This window comes from Lutra lutra, chromosome 6, assembly GCF_902655055.1.
Source record: "Lutra lutra chromosome 6, mLutLut1.2, whole genome shotgun sequence".
NCBI classification, from domain to species: Eukaryota; Metazoa; Chordata; class Mammalia; order Carnivora; family Mustelidae; genus Lutra; species Lutra lutra.
In genome coordinates this window covers 93,506,251-93,533,447 of record NC_062283.1, presented here as the reverse complement: position 1 = coordinate 93,533,447, position 27,197 = coordinate 93,506,251, and the positions used below count along the sequence as shown (strand labels likewise).

General features: G+C 39.2%; 1 protein-coding gene across 4 annotated transcripts in view; it reads left to right on the top strand.

Moving 5' to 3' along the window:
• The window catches only part of HIVEP2 (HIVEP zinc finger 2), a 197,234-nt gene that overhangs the window by 96,335 nt on the left and 73,702 nt on the right, over positions 1-27,197 (top strand). For all 4 annotated transcript variants that reach the window (XM_047732483.1, XM_047732485.1, XM_047732482.1 and 1 more), the window contains exon 2: positions 15,740-15,852. The gene's annotated coding sequence lies outside the window, so the exon portion shown is untranslated. The remainder of the gene's footprint in view (positions 1-15,739; positions 15,853-27,197) is intronic.

Here is a 27,197-nt window from a genome sequence, read left to right as displayed (position 1 = left end):
GTGCAAGCTAGAATAAGAAAATAGTGGCCAGTGACTTCTTTTGGGAAATTTCTAGATCATCTGTGCTGAATGATTTCCAAATTGGATTCCGGGTGCTCTGGGACATTTACCGTTTTGAAAGAAAATATAGTTGTGGTGGATTTAACATATGTCTCTTTTAACCACCTCTAAATTTGAGGCTTCAGATCATGACAAGAGGGATGCTTAGCTTCCACATTTTAAATTTTTTAAATTGTGCATACTTAGAAAAGAGTTGCCTTTCTCAAATGGCTCTCTGATTATATGACTTGCCTTTTGTTGTAGGATCTACACAGTAACAATCTGTTTTTAATGTCTGTTCTTCGCTAGCCCCTAAGTTCTATGAGGACAAGAACCACAGCTTTGGGAGTACATAATTGTTTGTTGAATGAGTAATTGAATAAATGAGGGGAAAAAAGAGTTCATCATGAACATTTTATAAGAAAAGCATAATTTTTGATAGAAAAATTAAATGAAGAACATTTCCCAATAACAAAGTTAAAACACAACTTAAAGGAATATCATGTAGTGAAGTTTTGTTTCCTTTTTGGAAATTTGTGGCTTTTATTTAAGAACAAAGAAATACTGTATTTTCTGGAGAAGGAGAGCATGGAATTGCCCTCCAAAATTAATCTAGTGGAACGTAGACATATAAAGTCCTCCAAACCCAAAATCAATTTTAGTCTTACTTTATAATAATAAACATTTTTCAGTGCCAAAGTAAATTAGGACAATGATCTGGGTAAAAGAGTACTCTTGAGCTGTATACGAAAGATTTTGATTTTGTTGCCCAATTTAGAGCAGTGACCTTCATTTTCAGTGTGAAAGTGTTCCATCATTGTTGCAGACAGGTTGACTCACCTGAAACTATTGCCATGTGGTTCAGTCACACCAGTATAGATAGTGAGTAATAGGAATGGTTCAATATATTACACTTTTTTGGCTTGGCACCGATGGTTCATTTGCCAGATCAAAATCATGAGTGAAACTGAAAACTGAGTGCAAATAATTGCTGGGTACTTGGATTTCTTCAAATCAAGCATCTTTTTGTATTGCTACTATGTATATGTTTTCAAAAGCATTGGTTTTGAGTCAGATTCACTGGGTTAAAAAACCACTTTCAGCCTGTACTGTGCGGCAATGGATAAGCTCTTTTAATGTGGGACCTTAAGTTGTCTGTAAGACAGGTCATATTAGTGCCTGCCTCGTAAAGGATTTAATGAGAAAATACACATAAATCATGTAGCATGTGGCTGGAACACACGGATTTGGTAAATTCAGTAAATTTTGATTATTTTTATCATTCTATGTGCTGATTGTTTCAAACCCCGTTACTATTTCTAGGTCTTTCATTTTCTTCATGCTTTCAGTAGTAAGCCCAAACTTTTAAGCTTCCTTTTTATGGAAACCAGAGCAGTCTAAAGAGAATCTAGGCTACCAAACTATCTGCTACATCTCATAAAGAAAGAGATAATGCTTGGTGTATATGTCTGTATCTAACTATGAAAGAACCACAATCCTAAGCCTTCCCAGACCGAGGGCAGGTGGATCCCACTCTTGGCTGGGAGTCAAATCTTATTACCAGACTTTATTTATTTCAGGCCTGATAAAATTGCTTCCTCTGGGTGATTTTTTTTTTTTTTCTCTCATTTCTTAAAACATGAAGACAGAGGGAGTTGGAAAACTTTTTAAAAAGTAGTATGAAAGAACCTCTCTTATTTTTATATTTTCCAGAAACCAATTTATAAGTCATTTTTAAGTTCTAAAGAAGCATTGTTTCGTAAATTTTTCATCACATCAATAAAACTGGGTTTTCAGTTATAATCATACAACACAAACCATTACACTGTAAAACTACATTTTTCACTTCGTGTCATTCCTTGTTTACTCTTTGATAATGCAGTGGTTCCTTGTCCTGAGACAAAGGGTGAAAGCCACCTTGGGTGTGACCCCAGCGTGAGCAGGAAGAGTTAGTTAGTAGGTACTAAGTGTGTGAGAGGTCAGCGGGTTCTAGAGTGTTGCTTCAGAAATTTTCTTGGTACGCTTATAAATAATAACTTGTTATCACCAGGTTTAGTTATGGCCTTCTATCAAGATGGCTGAATCAAATGTGTGAAAGTTTCTGAAACAGGATAGTTTGTGCCTCCTCTTTGTTACGAGCAATTTCTTTCATCTTGCACAATTTAAATTTGGTTCTGATGTTTCCCAACGGAAGTTGTTGTTATTGCATTGCTTTAAAATTTGTTTTCAAATAAGAGCTTGAAATGGATGATCTATAAAATTGTGTTCAGTTCGCCAGTTCTATGATCGAAGTGTACCTTTGTCTTTTAGAAGTTTTAAGATTTCTCCAGTTTCGTATGGTTTCTCATTGATTCATTTTGGCTCCCCAAATCAATAAATCCCCATTAGTAGTTAGACTTAGTTGTTGAGAATCTGAAATTTTACTTTAACACAATGAAGTCTTGGTTGTATCTCTCCACTGTGGCCAACATTTAATCCAGTAAAATATTGTTCAGACTCCCCACCCCAGGACCACAGCTACTAAAAAGGTCTCTCAACCTGGAAACTTAAATGTGTTTAAATATCTCCCATTTTGATAGCAAACAAACAAACTAGAACCAGTAATCCTAATGGCTGTTCTAGCTTCTATACCACCCATCTCAACTGCATCACCTGCTTTAGAAAGGAGTGTCAGTAACCTCTTCGTTTTGAAATTCAGTGAAATCTTTCAGGTCTTCGACCTATTTGACCTACTGTTGATGATTTGTATTTGACTCTGTTTATCATTTGAAGTTTTCGCTGCATGGCCCTGTGACACTGGGACCTGCTGCCCTACGCCTGTTCCCAGCCCCTCCCACATTCCCTGTTGTTGTGGCTTTCCCCAAAGCACAGCCCTGGGCCTCTTCTTCCTGTAGCTCCTCAAACTGTGTACCCAGGCCTGTTGTTTTAAGTATCAGCTCTAAATGCTGGTGACCCTCATGGTGTTCCAAACTGGATTTTCAGCTCGTGTATCCTATGGGTTCTATACCTGTCTGTCTGCCTGGACATTTCTACTCAAATGTTTCTGAGGCACCTCAAACGTAGCTTGTTCTAAAACTGAATATACTCTATTTCCTCTCAAACTTGTTTTTCTCCTTGTCTGCCTTGGCAAGCTTCTGCTGATTACTCCAGATCCATTTCAAGTGTGTCCATTTTCAGCCCTTTCTTGACACCTACCCCTTGCTGGGGGCCCTGCTGTAACTTCTAGTATAGCACTTTTCATCCTGCCTGTAAGTTTGGTATTCACTGAGGTCAGGAACCACATTTGTGTGCTTTCTGATCACCACAGTGCCTAGTATGTGTGACAGGTGCTTAGTAAATGATGTTGAGGGGCACCTGACTGGCTCAGGTGGTAGAGCATGTGACTCTTGGTCTCAGGGTTGTGAGTTCAAGCCCTACGTTGGGTATAGAGATTAGTTAAAAAATAAAATCTTAACAAAGTGATTGTTGAATATGCTAACAGATGGCAGAAATAGTATATTATAGATAGTGAGAAAGGAAACAAAATTTTTATTTCACTGAGCAGAAAAGTTTATAAGTGGTTAAATATTAAAAAGATGTATTTTATAGTTTTACAAAAAATGAAACCATCAGCCTTATTGATTAGTTGTAGGCTCTGGGACCTCAGAGAGTTAGAGAAGCTTCTATTTATTTCCTTCCTAGACTCATGGTTGACTTGGTGCTTGGGCTTGGTTTGAATGGAGACTCATTCCTGGGATTATGGGAGCACGTGTGGTGTTTTGAGTGACTTTCCCAGCTATTTCAAAAAACATCTGAGTGCACACAGCAGAACTCAGCTGTCTGCTTGGGAGAATATTTAGGTGCAAATATTTCCTATTTGCACTTCCTCCGATTTATTCTACCTTCCCAAACGGGGCTCTATGGGTCAGAATAAGGGCACGATGTGTAGGCTTCTGTTGACTTAGGCAAAAAGTAATGAAAAACCACGATTTCAGTTATAGAGATGATAACCTGTCTCCTGCTCCATCCTTCTCTCCCTTCCTCCTACACACAGTTAAGATTGTATCTCTGAGTGTCCTAGTCCTATCCATTTAAAATTATCCATAGGCCGTGAATATTAAGTTCATCCTTGAGTAGTGATATCTTCAAAATGTTGCATTGAAGGAACATTAGAAACAGTTTGTTATTGGAATCCTTATATTGTTGGGATTAGCTTCTAACTAAATAGAACAGATATCCAGATACCATGAATTAATCCATGTTAATTTTAAAAATAAGAAGTCTTAGCCGTGAACACTCATCTGCGACTATCCCATATTGAAGATTAAGTTCTCTGCCCTAGGATGCTGGACCATTGTTATGTAACCGTTTCCCTTTTGGCATTCATAAAAACAAGAAGCATGTTTCCAGAGGTCATCCCACATTGAGCAAAAATTTTAAATACATGAATAAAAACTCCATCTGGCTTTCTTAATACTAGAAACTTCACATAGATTTGTAATTTTGATGTGTTTTGTAGTCTTATGCTGGTTTGGTAGTCTCTTAGGAGGAGCGACAACCAAAACATCCTGTTTTTATACTATCCAGCATCAATCCCAGTGGAATTATTACAGAAATAGCTTAGGTTCTTCCTATATCAGTTAGCAGCTTTTTTTATTTCCATCATTTAATGGTTTTCCTCTCTTAGAAGTGTGACTTAAACAAAATCGATTTGTGTCCTCAAGCACTGAAGTCCTGCTAGGTGTTAATTGTCCAGGGGTTTCATAAAGGGCTTGAAGATCACAGAAGTGTAGGGCCTGACCCACCGCCTCTGCAACGGTGACCGTTTTCAATTGCAGATACTTGTAAAACTCTTTTCAGGTTTTTTCTTTTTTTCTCCTTCTTCCATGTCAGGGTCTCATCTTTTTGAAACTTCCCAGGATTACTTTAAGTGTTTGCTTAGGTGAAAATATGTGAAAATTGAATAGGAAAGATATTTCTAAAGGGTTGTAATAGGGTTTAAAGCTGGTGAAAAGGCCAGAATGATGATTCAGAAGCTGAAAATAGCTCCACATTTTATGCAATCAAGTAAAACTCTGTACCTTGGCCTTCCGCACATGGGATTAGCAAGGAGCTGGGAGCTCTTCCACCCGTAGCATGACTAGGGATGACACGCGGGGCAGGACAGCCTGATGCCTAAACGGGGCATGGGCTGCCCAGAGGCTCACCCTGAGCTACAGGGCGGATTAGAGTTGAGTGATCTCAACTCATATTCATTTCCTCTGAAAGGAGAACTCACAAGGTCCTCTCTGTTCCAATGAGCGTTTATGCAGTGCAGATTCTCACGATGGCGCCCCGTCACCCCAGAGGCGGAGGTACGCCCCGTTCGCCTTTGTTGCTTGCTTCCCTGACGGGGCACTGGGACATTTATGGCATTTATCCCTGTCCTTAGGAATCCCCTTTTAAGAACCCGGGGAGGGAGAGTGATGGATCGAGTTTTCTTCTCCTCTCTTACAGACTTTTTCCCCCTTCGTTTGTTTTCTGTATGTTTTTGTGAAAAGCTGTCCTACAAAGTGAGGAGGCTAGGAGATGGTTCTTGAATTAATCCCGTGTCTGTTGAGCAAGGGGTAAGCTTTTCCAGGTACAACCTCTCAGGTCCAACAGCTGAGTCATCTTTGTGATTGAGAGTTTGGCGCTTCTCCTTTCAGTTCTTGTTACCCCAAATGAGACTCTCTGCTTTGTCCTGTCAAATAAACAAAACTGTCAGGTTATCATTAAGGAGTGATGCCCTTCTAATTAAACAGAACTGATGGGAACGATCTGGGAGGATATTAGCAATGGAACAGTGATGTTTGCATTTAAATGATCTTAATTACCCCTTAGACTTAATGCCCTAATAAGATGAGCGGGAGAATGTCACATCTCACTTAGCTGTATTGTTCTAGACAGTGGCTGCGGCTGAAAAGGACCAGAGTGCATTAACTTGCACTGTGGTGTCTGCTTTTGCAGACGGAAGGTTTGGGAATGTATGTTCTTTTCTTTTTCTTTTTCTTTTCTTCTTCTTCTTTTTTTTTTTGTTCTTCAAAGGAAATTAAATCACAGCCCTGACAGGAGAGGGTGAAATCTCTGAGCAGACCTCCCCAGTGCTTGGAATTCACAGACTCTACCACGTCCCAGTTTGCTATTGTCCTAAGGCAACACACTCCCCTGCTGCTCTTTGCGTCTTTGGCCGCTGGCCAGCCTCCCAGGGCCTCCGGCTTTGATGTGAGGAGCAGACTGTCCTCAGGCCAGGCTGTTGTTGCCCTGGCCCAGGCTTTACTCACCCAGAATGCCAGGAGGGATGTCCTGTCTCTCAGTATACACTTCAACAGCTCAGGCCACCGTCAGAGGTTTCTAACACTCCCACGGCAGAGGGAGCCTGCCTTCGTGTCATCCACAAGTGGCTGCCCCCAGCTGCTCAGCTTTACTTTGCTGGCTTTGGTGCTCTGTGTCGTCCCGGTGGGGGTGGGAGACTCTCCGCCTGGGGAAGACACCAGCGCTGCCAGGTCAGCTGTCAGACTGAAGGGGCTCCTTGGCAGGGCTCAGGGGAACCGACCCAGCGAGTTGAGCAGCTTCCTCTGGGGACGTTGCATCGACCTTCATTTGATCTGGGCCTGGCAGCCTGGTTAGGGAGGACAAAAATTCTGGCTCGGGAAATCTTTCTCAACTGAAGCGATTTCCACCATGATTCCGGGATTGCAGGGAGAAGCCTGTGCTGTTGCAAATTTAACTGCTGTCATTTTGGATAATATCAATCAGTAATTTTAAAAGCAGGTGGACATGTAAACACAGAGGATTGTAATGATAGATTCTGAGGGAGTAAAAACGGGGCTATGCCTTATAACTAACGAAAGGGCCAGACTCATGAGGGAGAGAGAGAGGAGAGGGAGAGAGAGAGTCAGAGAGAGAGAGTTTCTCATTGATGAACTGTCTGTTTGATTCAAATAGAAATTGCCTCAGAAAACTGAAAGCAGACCATATCTTGTTCCAGTTTAGGTGGCACAGTCCTTTGCACTGTATCTTAATAGGATTAATAATAACATTTCCCACAGAGGGGGTCTCTTGCTTTCATTTTTGTAAAACCTGTTCCCCCCAAATATGTCTCTTCATCAACTATTATTTATTTCTTTATATGAAGTTTTATAATGTCCCAAGGTTGGTTGATTCATGTGTTGTTTTCTCTAATGAGAACACATTACATTTTTGGCAGTCAGGCCTGAAAATGATTATTAGCTCTTTTTTGCAGTAGTTGGGGAATGCAGCCTGCGGGATCCCATGACCTAGTTAGGGGAGGACACCTGAAAAAGTTCAGAGTAGAAAGGGGAAGAGATTTCTAGAAGACAAACTTCATGGTCTTTTTAGGGCCGGACTGCATTCTCTTTTGCAAGCCATTCATGAGCAACAATTTAGGGTCCTTGTAGTAATACCGTTTTCTTGTTAGTAATGAGTGTGTGTGTGTGTGTGTGTGTGTGTATTAGATTGGGGGAGATAGGTAAATCCATTGGTGCATCTGAATGCCAGAGCCTTACTTTCCACAGCTACCCTGATGCAGGTATTTTTAAACATTCAAGTCTAGATACTTTGAAATTGCAGAGTTTTGCCATAATCCATTCCTAAATCCCATCTGCCAGCAAGCACAGGGAAGTAAGTTTTGTAGGACAGGAAGCTGGAAGGCAGAAAAGCTGTGGTTAAACCATAGTTAGGCACTTAACATTAATAGGAAATGAACTAGTATTCCATATATCATTTCTTATTGCTTACAATAAGATGAAGTTGGTAGTTCAAAAATGGAACTGAAACTCAGTAAGTTTGTTGACCTGACCCCGCAATGCTAAAATGTATTATTTCTCTTTCAAATGCTTCCCTTCCCTCCTGCAGCTTAAAGGTACTCCATCTCCCCATAAATTTTTTCAGTTAAAAAAAAAAAAAAGTTAGAGATTGATTTTTTTTATGTTTTATTGACATTTTGCAATCTTCTGTTTTTTTTTTTTTTTCCTGTTAAATCCACCGGGCAATATACTGAAAATATTGTAGGTTGACAGGAATTTTCTAAGGAGATTTAAAAAACAACTAAGGTATAACTCATTAAGAATTTCATTCTGTTTCTGGATGTGTTTTCTTCCCATTGTCAGCCAGTGTGGGAGGAAAGGGAAGAATAATGTTGGAGCTGAGTGTGTGTGTGGGTATGTGCCATCTAAAAGTACTTTATAGAAGAAAAAGTGTTTATTTTTATAATAAAAGTAAAATTCAACATTCCAAATAACAGAAGGCTATTAATTCTGTTGTAGTGAAAAGTTACATTCTAGTGCTTTTAAACCTGTTAATCATTAGAGACATATGTTAATCAAAGGCATACATATGCATACACACACACACACACACACACACACACACACACTCACGGTAATTTTTGCTACCAGGCTTAAATTTAAAACATCATTAATAATACTGTTGCTATTGCCAGTGGAGAAAATTTGCATAAGACTCAGGTAAATCTACCCATTTCTTTACTGCCTTAGAATAGCGCTATCATTCCCAAACTTACAAATTTTAAACAAAGTCAGAAGTTCCTGTCACCTGATTCAAGTGAATTCAAGTTAAAATTTCAAATGATAATATCTACACCCACAGAACAGGCACACTGCAGTCTTCGTTTTTGAGAACTCTCAGCGTGCCTTCCAGCATTACCTTTTCTGGGCTCCTGCACTCTCTCTGTCCACACCACCCCAAACCTGGAGCCTGATGGAGTATAGCCTATTCTGGGAAACCATTTGCCACTAAACTAGCCCGTATACAACTCTTCCTGTTCTCATCATCTCTCATGTCTAGAATCACTACCACACATTTTAGTATTTGGCACTTAACTTTTTAAAATAGTTTTTATATGTTGGCTCAGGGCTTTGTTATTATGGTCTACTTTATTATTTCTTAGAACAGCTAGTGCAGTGTGAGACACCTTTGCATATGTTCTTAATTGGTTGATTGTTACTTCTGCTGTCTGGTTGTTAGTAAACCGGTGTTACCGCTCTTCTCAAAATGGGGACCTCAGACCAGCCATCAGCATCACCATGGAACTCTCCCAAGTTAGACCCCATCCAGACCCATAGAATTAGAATCCACATTTCAACACACTTCTCTGGTGACTCATAAGCACGTTAAAGTTTTAAAAGCATTGTGGGGGAAGGTTTCTCTCCCTGGGAAGGGTAGAGACCCCAGGAACCTTCAAGTCTCCCTTTTGCCAGTGTTGTATTGTCATCATTTAGGTCCCTGGCTGTATTGGAGTGGAACTGCTCGCTCTTACTCCACCAGTGAGGTTGGAAATTAGTTTTTTCATAGAAACTATTACTTTTAAAAGTGGCCAGAAGGCCCTGGTTAAGTATCAGGACTGTATTTATGTCCTGATTCAAGACAGCTCTAGATGTAAATCATTAAAATCCCTTTAACTGGCTTCTTTTAGAATTCTCATACAGAGAAGCAAAAAGTATGATTTCCTTTTCCTTAGTTACCTTTTTTTTTTTTTTTTTTCTTTTGCACTTGAAGTGCTACACCCACTCAGCTTGCTATTTTGAACTCTGGGAAAGAAAATCTGTGGGCATCTTGCAGTCTTTCAGGAAACAAGGCTCAGATTAAATATTTGCCACATTTTCTGTGTGTTTCTTTCTTCAGGAAGTTGGAGAGGCACGTCACTCATGCTTTCACTCAACTTGACACATAGTGTGACGTTCAAAGTGAGGATGGAAAATAGCTTCTGTCCTTATTTGTCTATCTTCGTGCAGATATTCCTGGTCTTTCCCCTCCCGTTTCTTCCATCTGCCCTTACTTCCTTTTCACTATGGTGTCTAGAATTCTTCAGGTACTCATACATTCTATAAAATACAAGATTCCTTGAGAGTCCCTAGGTATGTTACATCAAGGAAGATAACACATGGACTCAATTAAATGTGCAGTAACATGTACAATATTCTCAGTCAAGTTTATGGGTTTTTCTTTTTTAAGGTTTATTTATTTATTTGAGAGGAAGAGAGAGAAAGGGAAAGAGAGAGAGCCTGAGTGCAGGAGCAGGGGCAGAGCTGGAAAGCAGCAGAGAGAGAAGGAGGCTCCCCACTGTGCAGGAAGCCCTGATGCAGGGCTCCATCCCAGGACCCTGAGATCATGACCCAAGCCAAAAGGAAGATCCTCAACCGACTGAGCAATCCAGAAGCCCCTAGTCAAGTTTATGTTTAAAAGATTATCATAATTTTAGGGGCACCTGGGTGGCTCAGTGGGTTAAAGACTCTGCCTTCGGCTCAGGTCATGATCCTAGGGTCCTGGGATCGAGCCCCACATTGGGCTCTCTGCTCAGCAAGGAGCCTGCTTCCCCCTCTCTCTCTGCCTGCCTCTTTGCCTACTTGTGATCTCTGTCAAGTAGATAAATAAAATCTTTAAAAAAAATTATCATAATTTTAAATTATTTGCATTTTTCTGTTGGTTTTGCTCAATCTTTGAACCTAGTCTTCAGATAGCAGACAGTGGTTGGGATGAAGAGCAAGGAGGATAAAGTGTTCTCTCAGCCATTCATCTGTGTTTTAAATGAATTTGGGGCGGTGTCTTGTAAATATACTAAGAAAATAAAGTGGTTCCGTGGGATGTTATTTTGTGGTGGTTGTGTCATTTATATAGTTTAATTTCGTCATTGTTGAGGCAATTAGGATGTTTTATTTAAGCTGGAACTTAACACTTTTCTATTTAATCACTGTTTGCCTGCATATAAAGGATTTTATTCAGGGGATCTTATGAGGAAGTAACACAATTAAGTTGTTGAACTTGAGAAATTAACTATTTCTAAGCAAGTGAAATGGAATTTGGGAAGACACAGAATCAGGTTTTTTAGAATGCAAATATTTATTGAATGTAAAAATGTAATAAATGTAGAGATGCAGGATAATACACTATTTTTTACATGGCAAAACAAAATATTGAAAGGATGCTTATATGTGATTCAACACAATTCTATTAAAACTTCTAATGGGATTTTTTGGGTATGGCTGAATGCGGAAGGCAAATATTACACTTAATCAGGTAATATAATCTGGGAAAAATGGGTGAGAAATTTGCAAGTATCTATGCACACATAAGGAAATATGAAGGAGTGTTTGGAGGGAAAAAAAGAGAACAAGCTTATCAAATCTAGCCCTACTGTAGATTTCAAACATACTATAAACAACAGTAATAATTAAAACTGCCTAACACATGAACAGCAAGTTCCTACGATAATGCCAGTCACATTACATTTACTCAGTCTGAACAAAGTTTACATTTTAAATATGTAGATCAGTGTAAGAAAGTGAGAAGCCTATAAATGGACCCATTATGATGCAATAACACATAAAATATAATATAGCAAGCTTAGTAAATGGTATGTGGATAACTTGGAACTTGTCAAATACATCCAGATATATTAAATGGTTAAAAATCTAATGATTCTTTATCTTTACGTTTATTGAGCGTACAGAACAATTTGTAGAGAAGTTAATGTATACATTGTATTAAAGTGCCATTTAAATGCATAAGAGAAAACAGGACTGCAATGTAGTCAAATTATATGGGTAGAGATAATTTTCACATTAGAAAGGAAAGACAATGAAATTATTTTTAAGTGGGAGAGTAATTATGGTCACCATTAGTATAAAAAGACAACCCAGAAGTGCCAGTTTACATTAAATAAACCACCAAAAGAATTTATTCACATGAAAGGGTGAGTAAGTTTTGTGAAAGTGGAATGCTCACATATTGTTGGTAGCTTCATACGTGATTTCAATCTCCTCACATCAGTATGGCTAGAAATGTGAAGTCTATAAAAATACTCATACTCTGATTTACTAATCCCATTTCTGTTAATGTTTTTAAGGAAGAATTGTATCTCTACTATTAGTAGCATCTCTAGAGTTAAAAATAAATGAGAACAATTTAGATGTTCCCACACAGAGGAATGGTTGAAGAAATGACTACATATGCAAACTATGGAATATTATATGGCTAGTAAAAATGAGAACTGTATGAATTACATGGAAATGTAGGATGTGTTTGTGAAATATTAAATGAAAAAACCAGAATACATTGTTATACGTGTTATGAGAACATTTATGTGAACATATGCTTCCATGGGAAATAAATACATTTGTAAAAAATGTTAATAATTGTGTTTGGATGATGAGATTGAGGTTTTTTTTGGTTTAAAATGTCTTCAATGTTGTTATGTGTTTCTAAAGAAAAATAATACAGATGGCTAAGTGGGGCAGCTGTACTGACTCTGGCAATTAAGGTACTGCTTTCCAAATGTTATTTTGGAGTCCTGCCAAAATATGCCAGGATGTTTTGGGTCTCTAACATTCTGAAGTTATTCTGTTTCCTTATTCTCCTTGGCCAGTTTTTTACTAGGTTTACAAAGAAGGAAGTTACTTGCAACCATGATAAAGAGGGTGTTGTGGAGCCTGTGGTATTTGCTGGTCTGTTGCCGCCCACTTTGCACTCACTGCCTTCCCTGTTTCCCTCCCATCATATATTAAGAAGCATCTTTAGCATCTTTGGTGCTCAGAGAAGCTCATTGATGTAAAAGAAAAATAGTGGAATAGTGGTTAGGAAATCTGCTTTCTAGTTGCATGACCTTGAGCAAATGACTGTGACCTTCTGCGTCTCAGTCTCGTCATCAATAAAAGGATGGTGTTTGAACACCAGGACCCGGACAAAGGATTAGTCCAGGGATATAAAAACAACAGAATCCACAAGCACACTCCAGGGTGCCAAGTGCTACACTAGTGTGCTCCTAAAAGGGCAAGTTTACTGTGTCGCTGTTGCAACAGTATGGACAGCTGAAGTGCTCTCAAGGAGTGGTCTGGTCAACTCAGAGGGCATGGTTCCTGTATACTACATGGTGTAAACCATTCAGTTAGAGAAGGTCACTCAGGTTCAGCATTGTGGCTAAAATATAGATCAGTTGGTGACAAGCATGATCAAATATTAGCTAATGATAAATTGCTCCATTGTTTAGACTACATAACTGAAATACAAAGTTTCAGATGTTTTTAGATTTTCCAAGGAAGCTGAAATACCACTCACCAAGGTGTTTTTGTTATTGTTTTTGTTTTTCCTTTTCCTAATGTGTAGAGGCAAGCAGTAAAAAAAAAAAAAAAAAAAAAAAAAAAAAAAAAAAAAAAAAAAAAAAATTAAAGGTAAGAAGGTTTAGATTTAACTGCTTTCATCAGGTTGTACAATTATTTTAGGCATTTCACTACTGTGTGGTATAGAAATCGTAGGGAACCTACGATCATATCATGGGTGTCATTGTTCATTTCTAAGGAAATGAACATTTCTAAAGAATGTTGTATTGTGGTTTGTACACATGAGGCACACCTGCTATGTAGGCAACAGATCCGTATCTTCTTTGCTAATTAGGAGCAATCATTTTACTAAATCATCCATACAGATGACTAATATATTTTGTACTTTCTGCTTTTGAGGTTTGATGTGAGGTGTCCATACCACCACTGAAAAATTCCTAAGTAATTTGAAATCACTGGCCACTCAGATAAGCGTAGTTAGATTGGAACGAAAACATACTTGCTATATTCTAGATGAAAGACCTTTTGAGATTCTGGCTTAATGACTGGCCCCATGCAAGTACTAAGTCCTTTTATGAGGCAAGAACTACATACTTTAAGAAAGCAGTGCTCTAAGAAATAAGCATAGGAAGAGGGATGGTAGATCTCAACTTTTGTGTACGTCAATTTCACATTATTTATTGACAAATCAGCTAGAAAAGGATTCTTAAGAATCTTCAAGCCAATCTGTGAGCCATTCCGACGGGAAGTGCCCTAGCTTTTCCTTGGAAAGTGACCAACAGAAGGATAAGTTGTGAAACCCTGATCTAGCGCAGAACCATCACGGCAGTAGTTCAGAGGCAGTATTATAAAGCTAAGTTCCAATCGTTATTTGAAAGGGCCTTTGCAACTTTCATCCAAGTCCTAGAAAAGTACAAAAATATTTTCACAGCTCTAGATATCCAAGTGTGAAAAATGGATGTGTTGTACCGTTTTGAAACTCCTGTAGGTGCTTATATTTGTTGATCCAGAATAATTTAAAATAACCAAACCATTTGAACTTTTGTCTTACTGTATTTATGGCAAGAACCCTAGACTAATAATTAAGACTATTTGTCTCTGTGAATGAAGAAGTCTTTGGAGACCATATCCACATGAGTTTTTTAGATAACTATTTCCTGAATAGCAGTCAAGCCTAGAATCTAGACATTAGATTGTCTTGGAAGTGAAAATGTATTTCCCATGACTACTGTGGATTTCTACTTAGTGCGTACAATTATTGCTATTTGTCTTCTCCATTGTTAGGAATGTTTTTGTTTTGAGCGTCTACCTTCTAATAGTGGATAGCAAATCATTTCAACCTTTTTAAAAATACTGAGGTTAGTTGAATTAATTTTTACTACTATGTGTCTTGGGATTAGAGAGGAGTGGCCATATGTGGCCATATGTGGCTAATTCCAAATTGCATGATAAAAATCATGTATTTCTGGCTTTGGGATAGGTTTTTTATTTTTCACTTGACTATGGTTGGGTTTGATGTTCTGGGACTTTAAGACATACTAAATCTACCCTGGAGAGACTTGATTTGGGAGTAGCTGGCTGCCAGCCAACTCTGTTTCTTACTCTTCTGCTTGGCCCTCCAGCATCCGTTTATTTTAGGTTCTCATCAGATGAGATATAGCTTGCTTTCTCTCAAACTTTCTCTTGAAGTTGAGATAGTAATTTAATATTTGGGCTTTAGAAAAGGTGTAAGGTGGTAGAAAAGGTGGTAAAATGAATGGAATTAACTGATATTATTTATAAACCTAATCAAGCTGTTTATGGGTCTTTAGTAGAATAAATTCTTTCTGTGGGAGACCAGGTATAACATTCTGAGGATGATTTTGAAATTCATGGCAGTGAATTCTCTCCAAGTGACTGATTATAGGTATTAGTTTATATTCCTCAACAGAGATATATGGAACTAGGACTTAACTGCTTTAAGGAACTAGAGCCTACACATTTGCATTGCATTGGTAAATTAATAAGAATCAATGAACTGAGTTCTAAAGCAATCAGTTGCCTCTTTTACTCACGTCTAATTTTACATATCCTAACTGTCATTATATAGTTCTTGCTTCTGTGTGCCAATCAGTACTGACAATAAACTTTTCTGCTCTCACATTGACTGTGTCATTTTATTGTTTTCTTTATGCTCGAACATACATTTTGCCCCAAACTGGATTGGTTTAGTTAGCAGATGCTTTTGTTGTTTTATACTCTTAAGAAGCACAGTAACTTAGAAGATTTAGTAAGAATCTTGATTTGATTTCTTTTTTTTTTTTTTTAAGATTTTATTTATTTGTGAGAGAGAGCGAGAGAGTGAAAGAATGAGCACAGGCAGGCGGAATGGCAGGCAGGCAGAGGCAGAGGGAGAAGCAGGCTTCCCCGCCAAGCAAGGAGCCCGATGTGGGACTCGATCCCAAGATGCTGGAATCATGACCTGAGCCGAAGGCAGCTGCTTAACCAGCTGAGCCACCCAGGCGTCCCTTGATTTGATTTCTGTGTTGTTAATGTATTGGTCCCATGATGCTGCTCTGGTTTAAACACTGTTTTTGTTTCTGTTTTTGTTTTCCTTTCCTCATTAGGTGGAGTCTTTGAATTTTTAAAAAGACAATGGTAATGAGATCCACTTGAAAAACTAAGTGAACTGATTTGGTTGGAACACTCTTTTACCAATTCATTAACAGTCAACTGCTGGGTAAGTTGAGTCAAGTGCTTTTTATATGGTTTGATTTCAAAATTATTGGAAATATCTTTTAAGCAAAATATTAAGCTTTATGTGAAATTTTGGCAGTGATGATTTGAGGCCCTTACTACCTGTGAAAGGTGTTTGGAATGCTATCTAAATGAACATGTTTGTAAGTGTTTACAATATTTCTGGGAATGTACCAGTTAGAAAGATGAGAAAATTAGAAAATGTTGTCACTTGTAATTTGGGACCAGATACTTTTATTTACTATTTTAGTACTTATTTGCTTGTTGAAATCTTGAAATAATGTAAACATATCAGATTTTACCATTAGTGAGATATTTATGTATAATTGTACTGTATTGTATCAGAGGCAAATCTAAAATCTAATGAACATTTTGAGTAAATTAGTATCTTTCTTTATTTAGGCCATTCTCATTTTACAGAAAGCTTGGTTTATGTGATAAGAATAGAAACCTTTAAGTCTCGCTCAATTCAACTTCCTCGTTGCACTGTGTTTTGTGGAAAGCTCTCGAGGTAGAAAACTCCTAACCAAGAGGAGTTAAGGCTTTTAGAAAATGACTGGTGTTGCCAAGACTGAATTTAGTGGGAACAGGACTTTGGCTACTGCTAAAATGTCAGTATAGTAAAGCCTGCTCTGTTAAACAGATTTTTGGCATCCGAACTCTAAATGATACTGATTTTAAGGTTTGGTAATTCTTCTTCTTCTTCTTCTTTTTTTTTGAATCCAGGCAAACTCATGCTTTAATTAACCCTTTACACAGTAACAGAAAATTTGGAAAAAATATTTATTTTTCTAGTCCAGTCACAAGATTGGAGTTTCTGAAATTCTAAATTTTATGCACAATTCTAAATTGTACAGCTTGTTATTTAATTTTCCTCTGAATGAACTGAAGCTATTTAAAAACCTGATGGATGATAATGAATAAGAGGAGAGAGTGGCTAATTATTTGGGGAGCAGACTTTGAAACCAAACTAATAGTATCTGCTTCACCTATCAACATCTTAAGATGTGATGAGGTCAGGTGGTTTTTCAGAGATATGGTTGTATAATTCATATGAAGCCAACAACTGCTTTAGGTTTGTCTGAAATGATCTCCCTTGAGACAACAGCCCTAGAACCTGATTTGTTAGTGTGGCTTTTGAGTATTCAGTGAGTGCAGAAATAAATACCAAGCTTGGAAACCCCAGGACATCTTTTCATTTTGTCTGTAAGGCTCATGGCCCAAGATTCATTTATGACCATTAATTTACATTGTTATGGGCATATGGTGCCATTCAGAAAAAGAAATAAAATCAGATAATTAAAGGGATATAAGGCAGTTCGATAAAAAACCCTTCAGGAAGAGAAACATTAAAAGGCAGTTTCTAAAACAAAACTTTAATTCTTAATAGCTAGAGTAGATATTAGAAAATGATAATGAATACTGAGCACCACTAACCTAAATGTTTTTGTCTGCCGCACTTAATTCTCCATGTACTCACAAGTTTGGCTTTTACAATTATTCGCAAAGAACCCCATGGTGTTATAGTTAAATTTTAGGACACTGTGCAGGTTATGCTGTCTGAGTGCTGCCTGAGAATACACCTGGCCAGGACATTGAGTACAGCTAGCCTTATTGTTTATCACACGTGTTTTCTGGGAACCTTTGCTTCAAAGTTGGCATACTGGGAGTCACTGTGTTTTAAAATAATAATTTTTTTTTTTTTGTAAAGTAAATTCATAAGATTATGTGAGGATTAAACTCCTGGCAGGTGGTAGGAGCTCAACAACTATTAGTGTTTACGAGGATGGTTAGTAGTGGTAATGGTAGTGTGTCATTATTTAAGCATAACAATACTTAACACTTTATTAACCATGTGACTGATTCTTTAGCCTGTCACTGGAGACAGAACTCATTGAGATGGGTACATTTTCTCAATTAAACCAAATACTTTGGTTAGGAAACACTTCATATGAAATTAGTATGGTTTTTTATGATGTCTGCGTTGCGTATAATCAGCAGTCTCTCCCTGACTTTGTCTGTGAACCTGGCTTTGCCCATTAGTCCAAGTGAGGATATTTTTTTCAAATAATACATTTTAGAAATTTGCCTAATTCCCCCTCCCCACATTGGTAGTAAATAGATGACAGTTTCCAAGAAAGGAAAACCATCACCATTAGGATAATCTTTCTCTTATATCACTTTTTATAAAATATAGTAAAAAAAAAAACAATTTTATCTTTCTATCAACAATATTGCTCCTCATTTGTTGCCATTTTCTTTCGTGTAGCCAGTGCTTTTGATTTGTCTTGAAATTATTCATTTTAAGGTAGGTGAACTTTGGACCATTAGGTGGACTATGGACCTTTAACAATATGTTCAAATTTATATTCTTTCATTGCATCAGTTGTAATTATTTAAGAATTTTGTAAATGGTGGGGAGCTTGCGTGGCTCAGTCGGTTAAGCATTTGCCTTTGGCTCAGGTCATGATCTCAGGGTTCTGGGATCAAGCCCTGCACTGGGCTCCCTGCTCATCGGGGAGCCTGCTTCTCCCTCTCCTTTTGCTCTCCCCCCTGCTTGTGTGGTCTCTCTCTCACTCTCTGAAATAAACAAATGAAATCTTTAAAAAAAAAAAAAAAAAGAACTGTGTAAGTGGTATTTCTTCTTTAAGCTGAGGAAAGGTAAGAAGGAAGGTGAAAATGCTTAACATGTTCTGTGAGTTGGTTCTGTGCTATAGGTACTTAAACTTCTTAAAGTTAAAAGTAAGTGGGGTGCCTGGGTGGCTCAGTGGGTTAAGCCTCTGCCTTTGGCTCAGGTCATGATCTTAGGCTCCTGGGATCCAGCCCCACATCGGGTTCTCTGCTCAGCGGAGAGCCTGCTTACCCTTCTCTCTCTGCCTGCCTATTGTGATCTCTCTCTCTCTGTCAAATAAATAAATAAAATCTTTAAAGTAAAAAGTAAGAATCCCATATTCATTTGAGAAAATTGGGTTTAAGAGCAGTTAATTACTTAGCTGAGAATTACATAGTCATTATAGTTAGTAATTTTTGGAGCCAGAAGTTATTGAAATCCAAATTTAATTTATAAATAATAAAATAGAATATGTAAATAAGTTAAATAAATTAATTTAAATATATATGTCATTAGTTACACAAATAGGGAAAATAAAACTGAGGAAACTTTTAATCCATTTTATTTGGACACGTTTTAGCAGATTTTGTAAAGATTTGGTAATGTTGCAAATTAGATTTACTCTCTGCTCTCTATGGGTTTGATATAATTTTTCTAGCTATCACATAGAATTCAGAGTAGCCCTTATGAGCTTCAATGTGTTGTGGCCTTCAAAATGTTTCCTTTCATATGGGGTCATTTTTATAGTTTTTCGCATGCATGCAGCTCTTCTGTTTGGGTCCTTTATGTTTTTAGGCAACTGGAGAAGGTGTTAGTATTTATGAATGAGTATTGCTGGAATGATAGGAAGCCTAGAACCAATCTCTATTTATCAGGACTGCTGTTTCTTCTGCCATTATAGTCTGTGTGAATGGAGCCCATTACTGTTGGCTTCTTGGGCCCCATGGGTTCATTTTTCCCAAATTATTTCTTTCACTCCTGACATATACCTGATACCTCCTGCTTTGTTCATGCATTTCTCTTGGCTATGCCTTCATTCATTCCCACATTCAGTTCCTGACCCCTTCATGTATTCATCATTCAGTCAACAAGCATTAATTAAATCAGAAGTTTGCTTTTATATCATTTCATAATATTCCCTTCTGCCTATCCTTCTATCCTCCTGACTTTAGCATGCACTGAAGGGTGGTTATGAGGGATAAACCTCTCATCTTTTATTCTCCACACACAACCTACGCAACAGGACTTAGTAATTATATTCCTTGTTTCCCTGATGACGTGCATTACCATTTGTGTAATGCTATACAGTTTACAAATGGCTTCCATGTTACATTATCTCACTTTAGGCAATAACTATTATGTACATAGCACTCACATTTTATTTTGTGTATGAGGAAACGGAGGCTCAGGGGGTTACAAGTGAGTGATTTGCTCAAAGTCGCAGCACTAGTGAGTGGTAGAGGCAGACTTGAACTCTAGTTCCCGCAACTTCAGATAGGGTATCACTAGCTGCCGTCACCGGTCTGGCTGACTGCCAGTATTCAATTATTGGAGCTTTGTTGATGCTCCAATAATTGAATCAAATAAGGAAATAGACGCTATATGGAAGTTTGGGAGAAAAATCAGGTCTGATAGGGAATATTGGAGGCAGTGTACCTTTACTTTCCTTGGTGGTACAACTGTTTAGTTCACCCAGACACTCTCCCAGCTTTGAGAATCTCACAGACTCCAGGCAGCATCCCTATAGATGAAGAATAGCCTTTGAGATTCTGATTCTCTCGGGTAGTTTTCATAATAAATTGCTGAAGTGGATATTGGCCAAAATGACCCACTTAGAGATCTTTATTTTTGAACCTGATCTCACATTGACTTCTCATCCATGAATTGTCAAAAGACAAATTGACTTTGAGTTTTCAACCTCATCTATTATTTGCGTTATTATTTTTTGGTTAATTTTACTTTACTGATTTGAGAAACTGGTTAGCTATTTTTTTTAGTATGATTCATCTTCATGTTTTACCATTTCTCTCTGAATCCCCTTAACAATTTTTACTTCTCTAACGTTACTTTTTGCACGGATTTTTGTGCTTTATATTAAAGCAATTTATGTGAAATTTTTTTCATATACCTATAAGCTGCTTGAGGGCAAAGACTGTGTCTATTTTGTGGGTGTCCTCTTCAGCCTTGAAAATGGTGATTGAAAAAAATAGTAGATATTCAATAAATACTTGTTTAATTCAATAAAAATATTTGGCTGTGTGTTTTCTTTTTAAAGTTCATTTTGGGGACTGCAAATTTATACCTGGGTCAGATTGAATTTTAGTCATATTAGTGAGATGAGTCAGCATGTCTGCTACTTATTAAATACCCAGAGCAGAGCCGTAAGAATAAATTTTGTGTTTTTCTAATGATCTTTTTGAATGCAAAGAAATCTCTATATAGAGTAACAACAGTACTCTCCCCCACAAATAAAACAAAACCCCCTTTATTCCCCTGACAAGGACATTTAATTGTCCTTGTCTTGACCATGGGAACAAAAACAATTGACCTCTGAAAAGATTTAATGAGATAAAATAAAACATGGCCTCTGAAGTAAAGGCTTCCTAGGAGATACAGGTGTAAATGTAATGTGAATGTGGGGTACAGGTGTCTTTGACTCTGGTAGGGAGGGTATGCATTTAATTTGGCCTGTGGTGGTGGGAAGGCTCTGAACATTTTTGAGCAGAAGAGAGACACAATCAGGCCTGCAAATTAGGAAGATGAGTCCAGCCCTGTTGTGCTGGCTGGTGTCTAGGGGTAGTAATGAGCATTGGGTGTGGTGGGGAGTGGTGAGGCTGGGGTGCGGGGGGTAGTGATGAGGGTGGGGTGTTGGGGGGTACAGGTGAGGGTGAGGTGCAGAGGGTAGTAATGAGGGTGGGGTGCAGGGGGATAGTGGTGAGGGTAGGGTGGGGGTTATGGTGAGGGTGGGGTGTTGGGGGGTAGTAATGACTGTGAGGTGCAGGGGGTAGTGGTGAGGTAGGGTGGGGGTAGTGGTGAAGGTGGGGTGCAGGGATAGTGGTGAGGTAGGGGGTATAGTGGTGAGGGTGGGTGCAGGGGGGTAGTGGTGAGGGTGGGGTTGGGGTAGTGGTGAGGGTAAGGTGGGGGGGTTATAGTGAGGGAGGTGGGGTGTTGGGGTAATAATGAGCATGGGGTGCAGGGGGGTAGTGGTGAGGATGTTGGGGGTAGTGGCGAGGGGGCGTTGGGGTAATGGTGAGGGTGGGTGCAGGGGGAAGTGATGAGGGTGGGGTACAGGGGTAGTGGTGAGGGTAGCGTGGGGGGTAGTGGTGAGGGTGGGATTTCAGGGGGTAGTAATGAGTATGGGGTGCAGGGGGTAGTGGTGAGGGTGATTTGGGTGTAGTGTGAGGGTGGGGTGCAAGGCGTAGTGGTGAGGGTGGGTTGGAGGTAGTGGTGAGTGGGGTGCAGGGAGTAGTGGTGAGGGTAGGGTGTCAAGGGGTAGTAATGAGTGTGGGGTGCAGGGGATAGTGGTGAGGGCAGTTTGGGGGTAGTGGTGAGGGTGGGGTGCAGGGGTAGTGGTGAGGGTGGGTTGGGGCTAGTGGTGAGGGTGGGGTGCAGGGGTAGTGGTGAGGGTGGGTTGGGGGTAGTGGTGAGGGTGGGGTGCAGGGGTAGTGGTGAGGGTAGGGTGGGGTGTGTAGGTGCAGGAGTCCCTAAAAGCACAGAAGGCACTTAAGAGGTACTTACACGATTTTGCACAAGAGCTGTCAGTTCATGGGGTGCCTTTTACCTCTCCTCCCACGCTTCCATCACAGACAGAGGTACTTTTAGAAAACGTCACTGAACACTTGAACTGAGGTTCAGGAGATTCTTTCTGAGTTAACTGCTCCAATCTCTTCCTCAATTTCCCACTTCTCAGGTATGCATGCATCATGGTACCCTTGTGGCTACTTTCTGCTCCAACTGTTTTCCTTAAGACTCTCCTGATACTTCCACAGGTCACAGCCTCTGCTCATTATTCCTAGATTCCATATACTTGAGGATACTGTACCTAAATCTGTCCTTTGGGAATTTACCAGTTGGACCCAGATTACCTTCTAATCTGATTTTGTGCAGTGGGATCTCAGGCAGGTGTGGAGGGCCTAAACTGGAGGGGTAGCGATAAAGATTGATGGACACAGATAATCTAAGGGAGGGTGTGCAGGAAGTCAGCATAGGGCTGCCTGGTTGGGTGTAGGTGGTTGTGTGTGTGTGTGTGTGTGTGTGTGTGTACATGTGCATTTGTATCTGTGCAATATGGGGGTAGGGGAGCAGAAGGAAGCTGTCAATGAGGACACAAGGTTTTGAGCCTGGGAGTTTGAATGTTACTTTTAATAGGAAAAGAGAAGTAAAGAGAGAAACTGGTTTCAGTAATAGGGTGATGAACTTGATTGTAAACTAGTTGAATTTGAGATAAAAGTAGATAAAAGCATATATTTTATACTACATGGTTTTTCTTTTTCCATGAGGGTTGATAGTTGGAAACAGGAATTCACTGGAAGACCTGAGTCTTCTTCCTCTTGTTGCTGTCCTTAAATATTTCCCAAGAGCTTAGGATAGTTTTAGGTTTTCTCAACCTTACTCCTGCCAAAATCCCCCACAAATTCACCTCCTCAGGAACATGTGTACTTGTCAGAGTACTCACAGCAGCCAGAAGTGTGCCTTTCAGCGTCCAAAAATAAAAATGGGGAAAATAGCTATCTTTTCCTTTTGAGGAGCATAATCATTGTCATCTCACGACTTGCTGAAATAGCACAGCAAAGGAACATTTTTTGGCAGGCTGGGAAATCTAGGGAATGCGCAAACACATGAACTGCTCTTTTGCTATGATTTATTCAGTTGGAGCAGTCCACGTCAGGGAAGCAGTGGGATTTTTACTTCAGCATTAAAATTAAAAAAAAAATGTATTAGCTGTTTGAATCTAAAGTTATTCTCTCAATTGGTGGTGTTTCTAACAACAAAATCTTTAGGTTCTTAAATTTGGTGGTGGCAGTGAGTTGGCGGGTTCCATTGTAGTCCACCCCCATTCCCATCCACTGAGTTTTTGAATTTCAGAAGAGATGCTCTTGATTAAATCAGTTTAAGAGCATATAATGATCCTGTAATTATCATTTGTCATTACCTTGTGTACTAATGATTAAAGCAAACATTTAATAACTATAGGGCAGTAAATATATTTTAGATCTTGAGCCATAAAAAGATTTCCATTAACAGAATGTTTTGTGCACAAATAAATTATTCATTGACTGTAGCAGAGCTTAATTCTGTCATCAGCCTTAAGTGGAAATTTTGAGAACACCAATCATCACAGATGCCAGCACTAACTTGGCTTTGGCCCCCATCCTTCTTACATGGAACCTGAGCTTTTTTGGCTATTTGTAAAAGCTTCAGTTTAGGTTAAATTCAATGAATATTTATGACATTTCTGCCATATGCAATTTAGTGTTCTGGTGGTTAGAGGAATAAAACGAGGAGGAAGTCTGCATTTTAGCCTTTCCTTTGCTTATCAAATCTAAAAGAGAGATGAAACTGTTATTACCTGACTTGGATAAAAGAAAGCTTAAGTAGCACCCCCAGAGATGTGTAAGTAAAACATGTTGCCCATTCAGAGGAGGAAATCATACGTACTTTCTTGTGGGTATGTGAGGGGAAAGGGCTTAGGGATCAGGAAGTCTTTCCTGAGGAAGGCTTCATTCACTATAGGCAATGTTTTGACAGGTGGAGAGAATTATATCCACATAGGCAAAGAAACAGGGGGATGGTATGGGTGTCCTCATGGAGTGAAAACTAACATGCTGTGTTCACTGAGTGAGGAGGAGACATGGAAGAAACAGAGAGAACGATGTCAAGAGATCCGGCGTGTAGAGGGCCTTCAGTGTGTAGTTAGCACATTCGTCTGGTAGACATCAGAGAACTTTTACCCATTTTTGAGTCGAGGAGTAACATGGTTAGATTACATTTTGGCAATATACCTTATTTCACTTTATAAGTAAGAGGTAGAGGACTCGGAGGTAGAGAAGTTAGAAGCTATTGGGATAGTCTCCATGAGAGGTTTTTGGGTTCTAAACTGGGCAGGTTGAAATAGAGTACACAGGAGGGGACAGAGGGGATTAAATTATCTGCAGGTTTTGGCTTGTGATGGGCAATGGAGGGGTGGGAAACAAGAAGTTAAAGATTCTGTTCCGTTCAACAACTTCAGTAGACTCTTGAATCCCACTAATATTTATGGAAAGCCAGGCATGTGCAAAACATTGCGCTTGGTGCTAGAGGTGTGTACTGACGAAACAAGTGTGGTCTCCTTCCCAAGTAGCTGAAAACTTAGGTGTGGTTATAAAATATGTCTTCAGTTAACTAAAATCCAAAGCAGATCATGATCATTGTCATAGCAGGAGTAGAAGAAAGGGCTATGAGAACACAAAGGAGAGAGGTATTAATTTTGACACAGGAAAAATGTGAAGCATACAGGGGAGAAGATGCTTCATCTGGGCCTGGAAAATCAGATAGAGGATAGATTCCAAGGTATTTTAGCTATCAGAATTGTAGCTGGACATCAAGACAGGCAAATATCAAAGAAGCTATGGGGGAAGGAACTTCATAGGAAGAAGAGCTTTTACTTATTGTCTATTGCGTGTCTGATTTTGAGCTGGAACTCAATATTTAAGGAAGGTATGTCTAACAGCATCAGGTGCTGCAGAGCTGTCACCAGTGTTCTGATCTAAGAAAGGGCCACTGTCTTCTCCAGTTTAAAGATCATGGGTGGCTTTTGAAGGGATTTCCGTAGGGTAGGGGTGGAAACATCCTAAAAGTTATAACTTAATCTTGAATATATAATTAAACTACATCAGTGAAAGAAAAAGCTGAACTTCCTTCAGTGATTCCTCCTTAATGGGTCAAGTTTATATAAACCGTGGTAGATCTTAGTGCTCTGGCTGGGCTTAAAGGTATCACCTGAGGCTATGTTAGTCCTGAGAAGTCTTCACAGAATATTTAAATATTGCAAAAAATGTTAGATTCTTAGATTATTGTCTCACAGGTAAAAGATTTCAACACTTATTACCAGCTTTCCCCTTCCTCCTTCCCACTCCTTCTCTTTAAGCACCCAGCTGGTTATGGTGAGTACATTTACCACACCCTTGGCTCAGGGTCAGGGAAGTCCTCAGGCTCTCCTTGGCCCTTTTCCCATGTGGGAGATTTCCATGAGAACAATCCAGGGAAGTGCGTGCCCATGTGCGCGTGCACACACATACACACACACACCACTTCTTTTCCTGTCCTCAAGGATATTCGTGTGCCAATAAACAGACAAAATATACATTCACGGTGAGGAAACAGGTGAAGGGTGCAGAATCTGCTAGGAGGCAGGAGGGATACGTCTGATGGTTTAACATTTAGGAATAATAATAGAACTTAAAGAAAAATTTTAAATTTCCTTGCTAAGATGAATAGCATATTAAAGGAGAAAAGGTGACATTTATATCATAGTTATATTTGGTTGATTTTTGGTGTGTTTGTTTTAAATCCATTATTACAGCAAACTGGGCACAATAAAAGAACTTTCACAGAGGTGTCTGTGTTACAAAGAACCTTGCAATTTAAAAGGAATAGAAAGGGACACCTGGGTGGCTCAGTCAGTTAAGTGTCTGCCTTTAGCTCAGGTCATGGGGATCGAGTCCCACATCAGGCTCCTTGCTCAGTGGGGAGCCTGCTTCTCTCTCTGCCTGCTGTTCCCCCTGCTTGTGCTCTCTCTCTCTCTTTCTGTCAAATAAATAACTAAAATCTTAAAAAAAATTAAAGGAATAGAAGGAAATTAAAAGGAATAGTCGAATAGAGGAAGAAGCAATTGTTCCTTAACCCCACAAATGCATAATAGTACATGTTAAATATATTAAATGTGAGTGTGTTTATAATCATTCTTTCATTCATCTGTTCACTCCTTTGATCACTCCTTCAGTAAACATTTACTGAATTCCTCTTGTATTCCTGGCTGGGGGCTGGGAAATGCAGCTGAGTAGAGAAGAGAATTATAACATTGTAAATAAGATACATCCTTCTTATATGTTCAGTCTGCTAGAATACAGTAATCCAGTTTTTAGATTGATGGGAGTGAAACTCCCCAGAGCTTCTGAAGAAATTGCCGTGCGTTCTTGTCAGATTTTACCTATTACAGCCGTGGGATTCTCCTTCCTTAAGAATTGAATGGGCAAGGTATTTTATCTGGCTGCTTTTCCCACTATCTTAGCAGAAGCCTTAACATAGATATTTGTTTCTTTGTGGATACATGTCAAAAGCCTAAATATCCAAGGGGAATTTCCCAAATGTAGGGACATTTTCTGCCTTTGCAAGCACTGTCAAGATTTTTTCAGCTGGCCATCGAACTTGGGAGTGAGAAGGAACTGTGCGACTGAGTCAGGCTCGTCTCCCAGGGCACAGTAAATCTGAGAGTTCAGGGATATGTCCCTTGCCAGCTAATACTTTCTTTTTTACTCTTTTATTTATTATGTCTCCTTGCCTCATTTTTATGACTTTCTACTTTTTTTTTTTTAAAGATTTTTATTTATTTATTTGACAGAGAGAAATCACAAGTAGGCAGAGAGGCAGGCAGAGAGAGAGGAGGAAGCAGGCTCCCTGCTGAGCAGAAAGCCCGATGCGGGGCTCGAACCCAGGACCTGGGATCATGACCTGAGCCG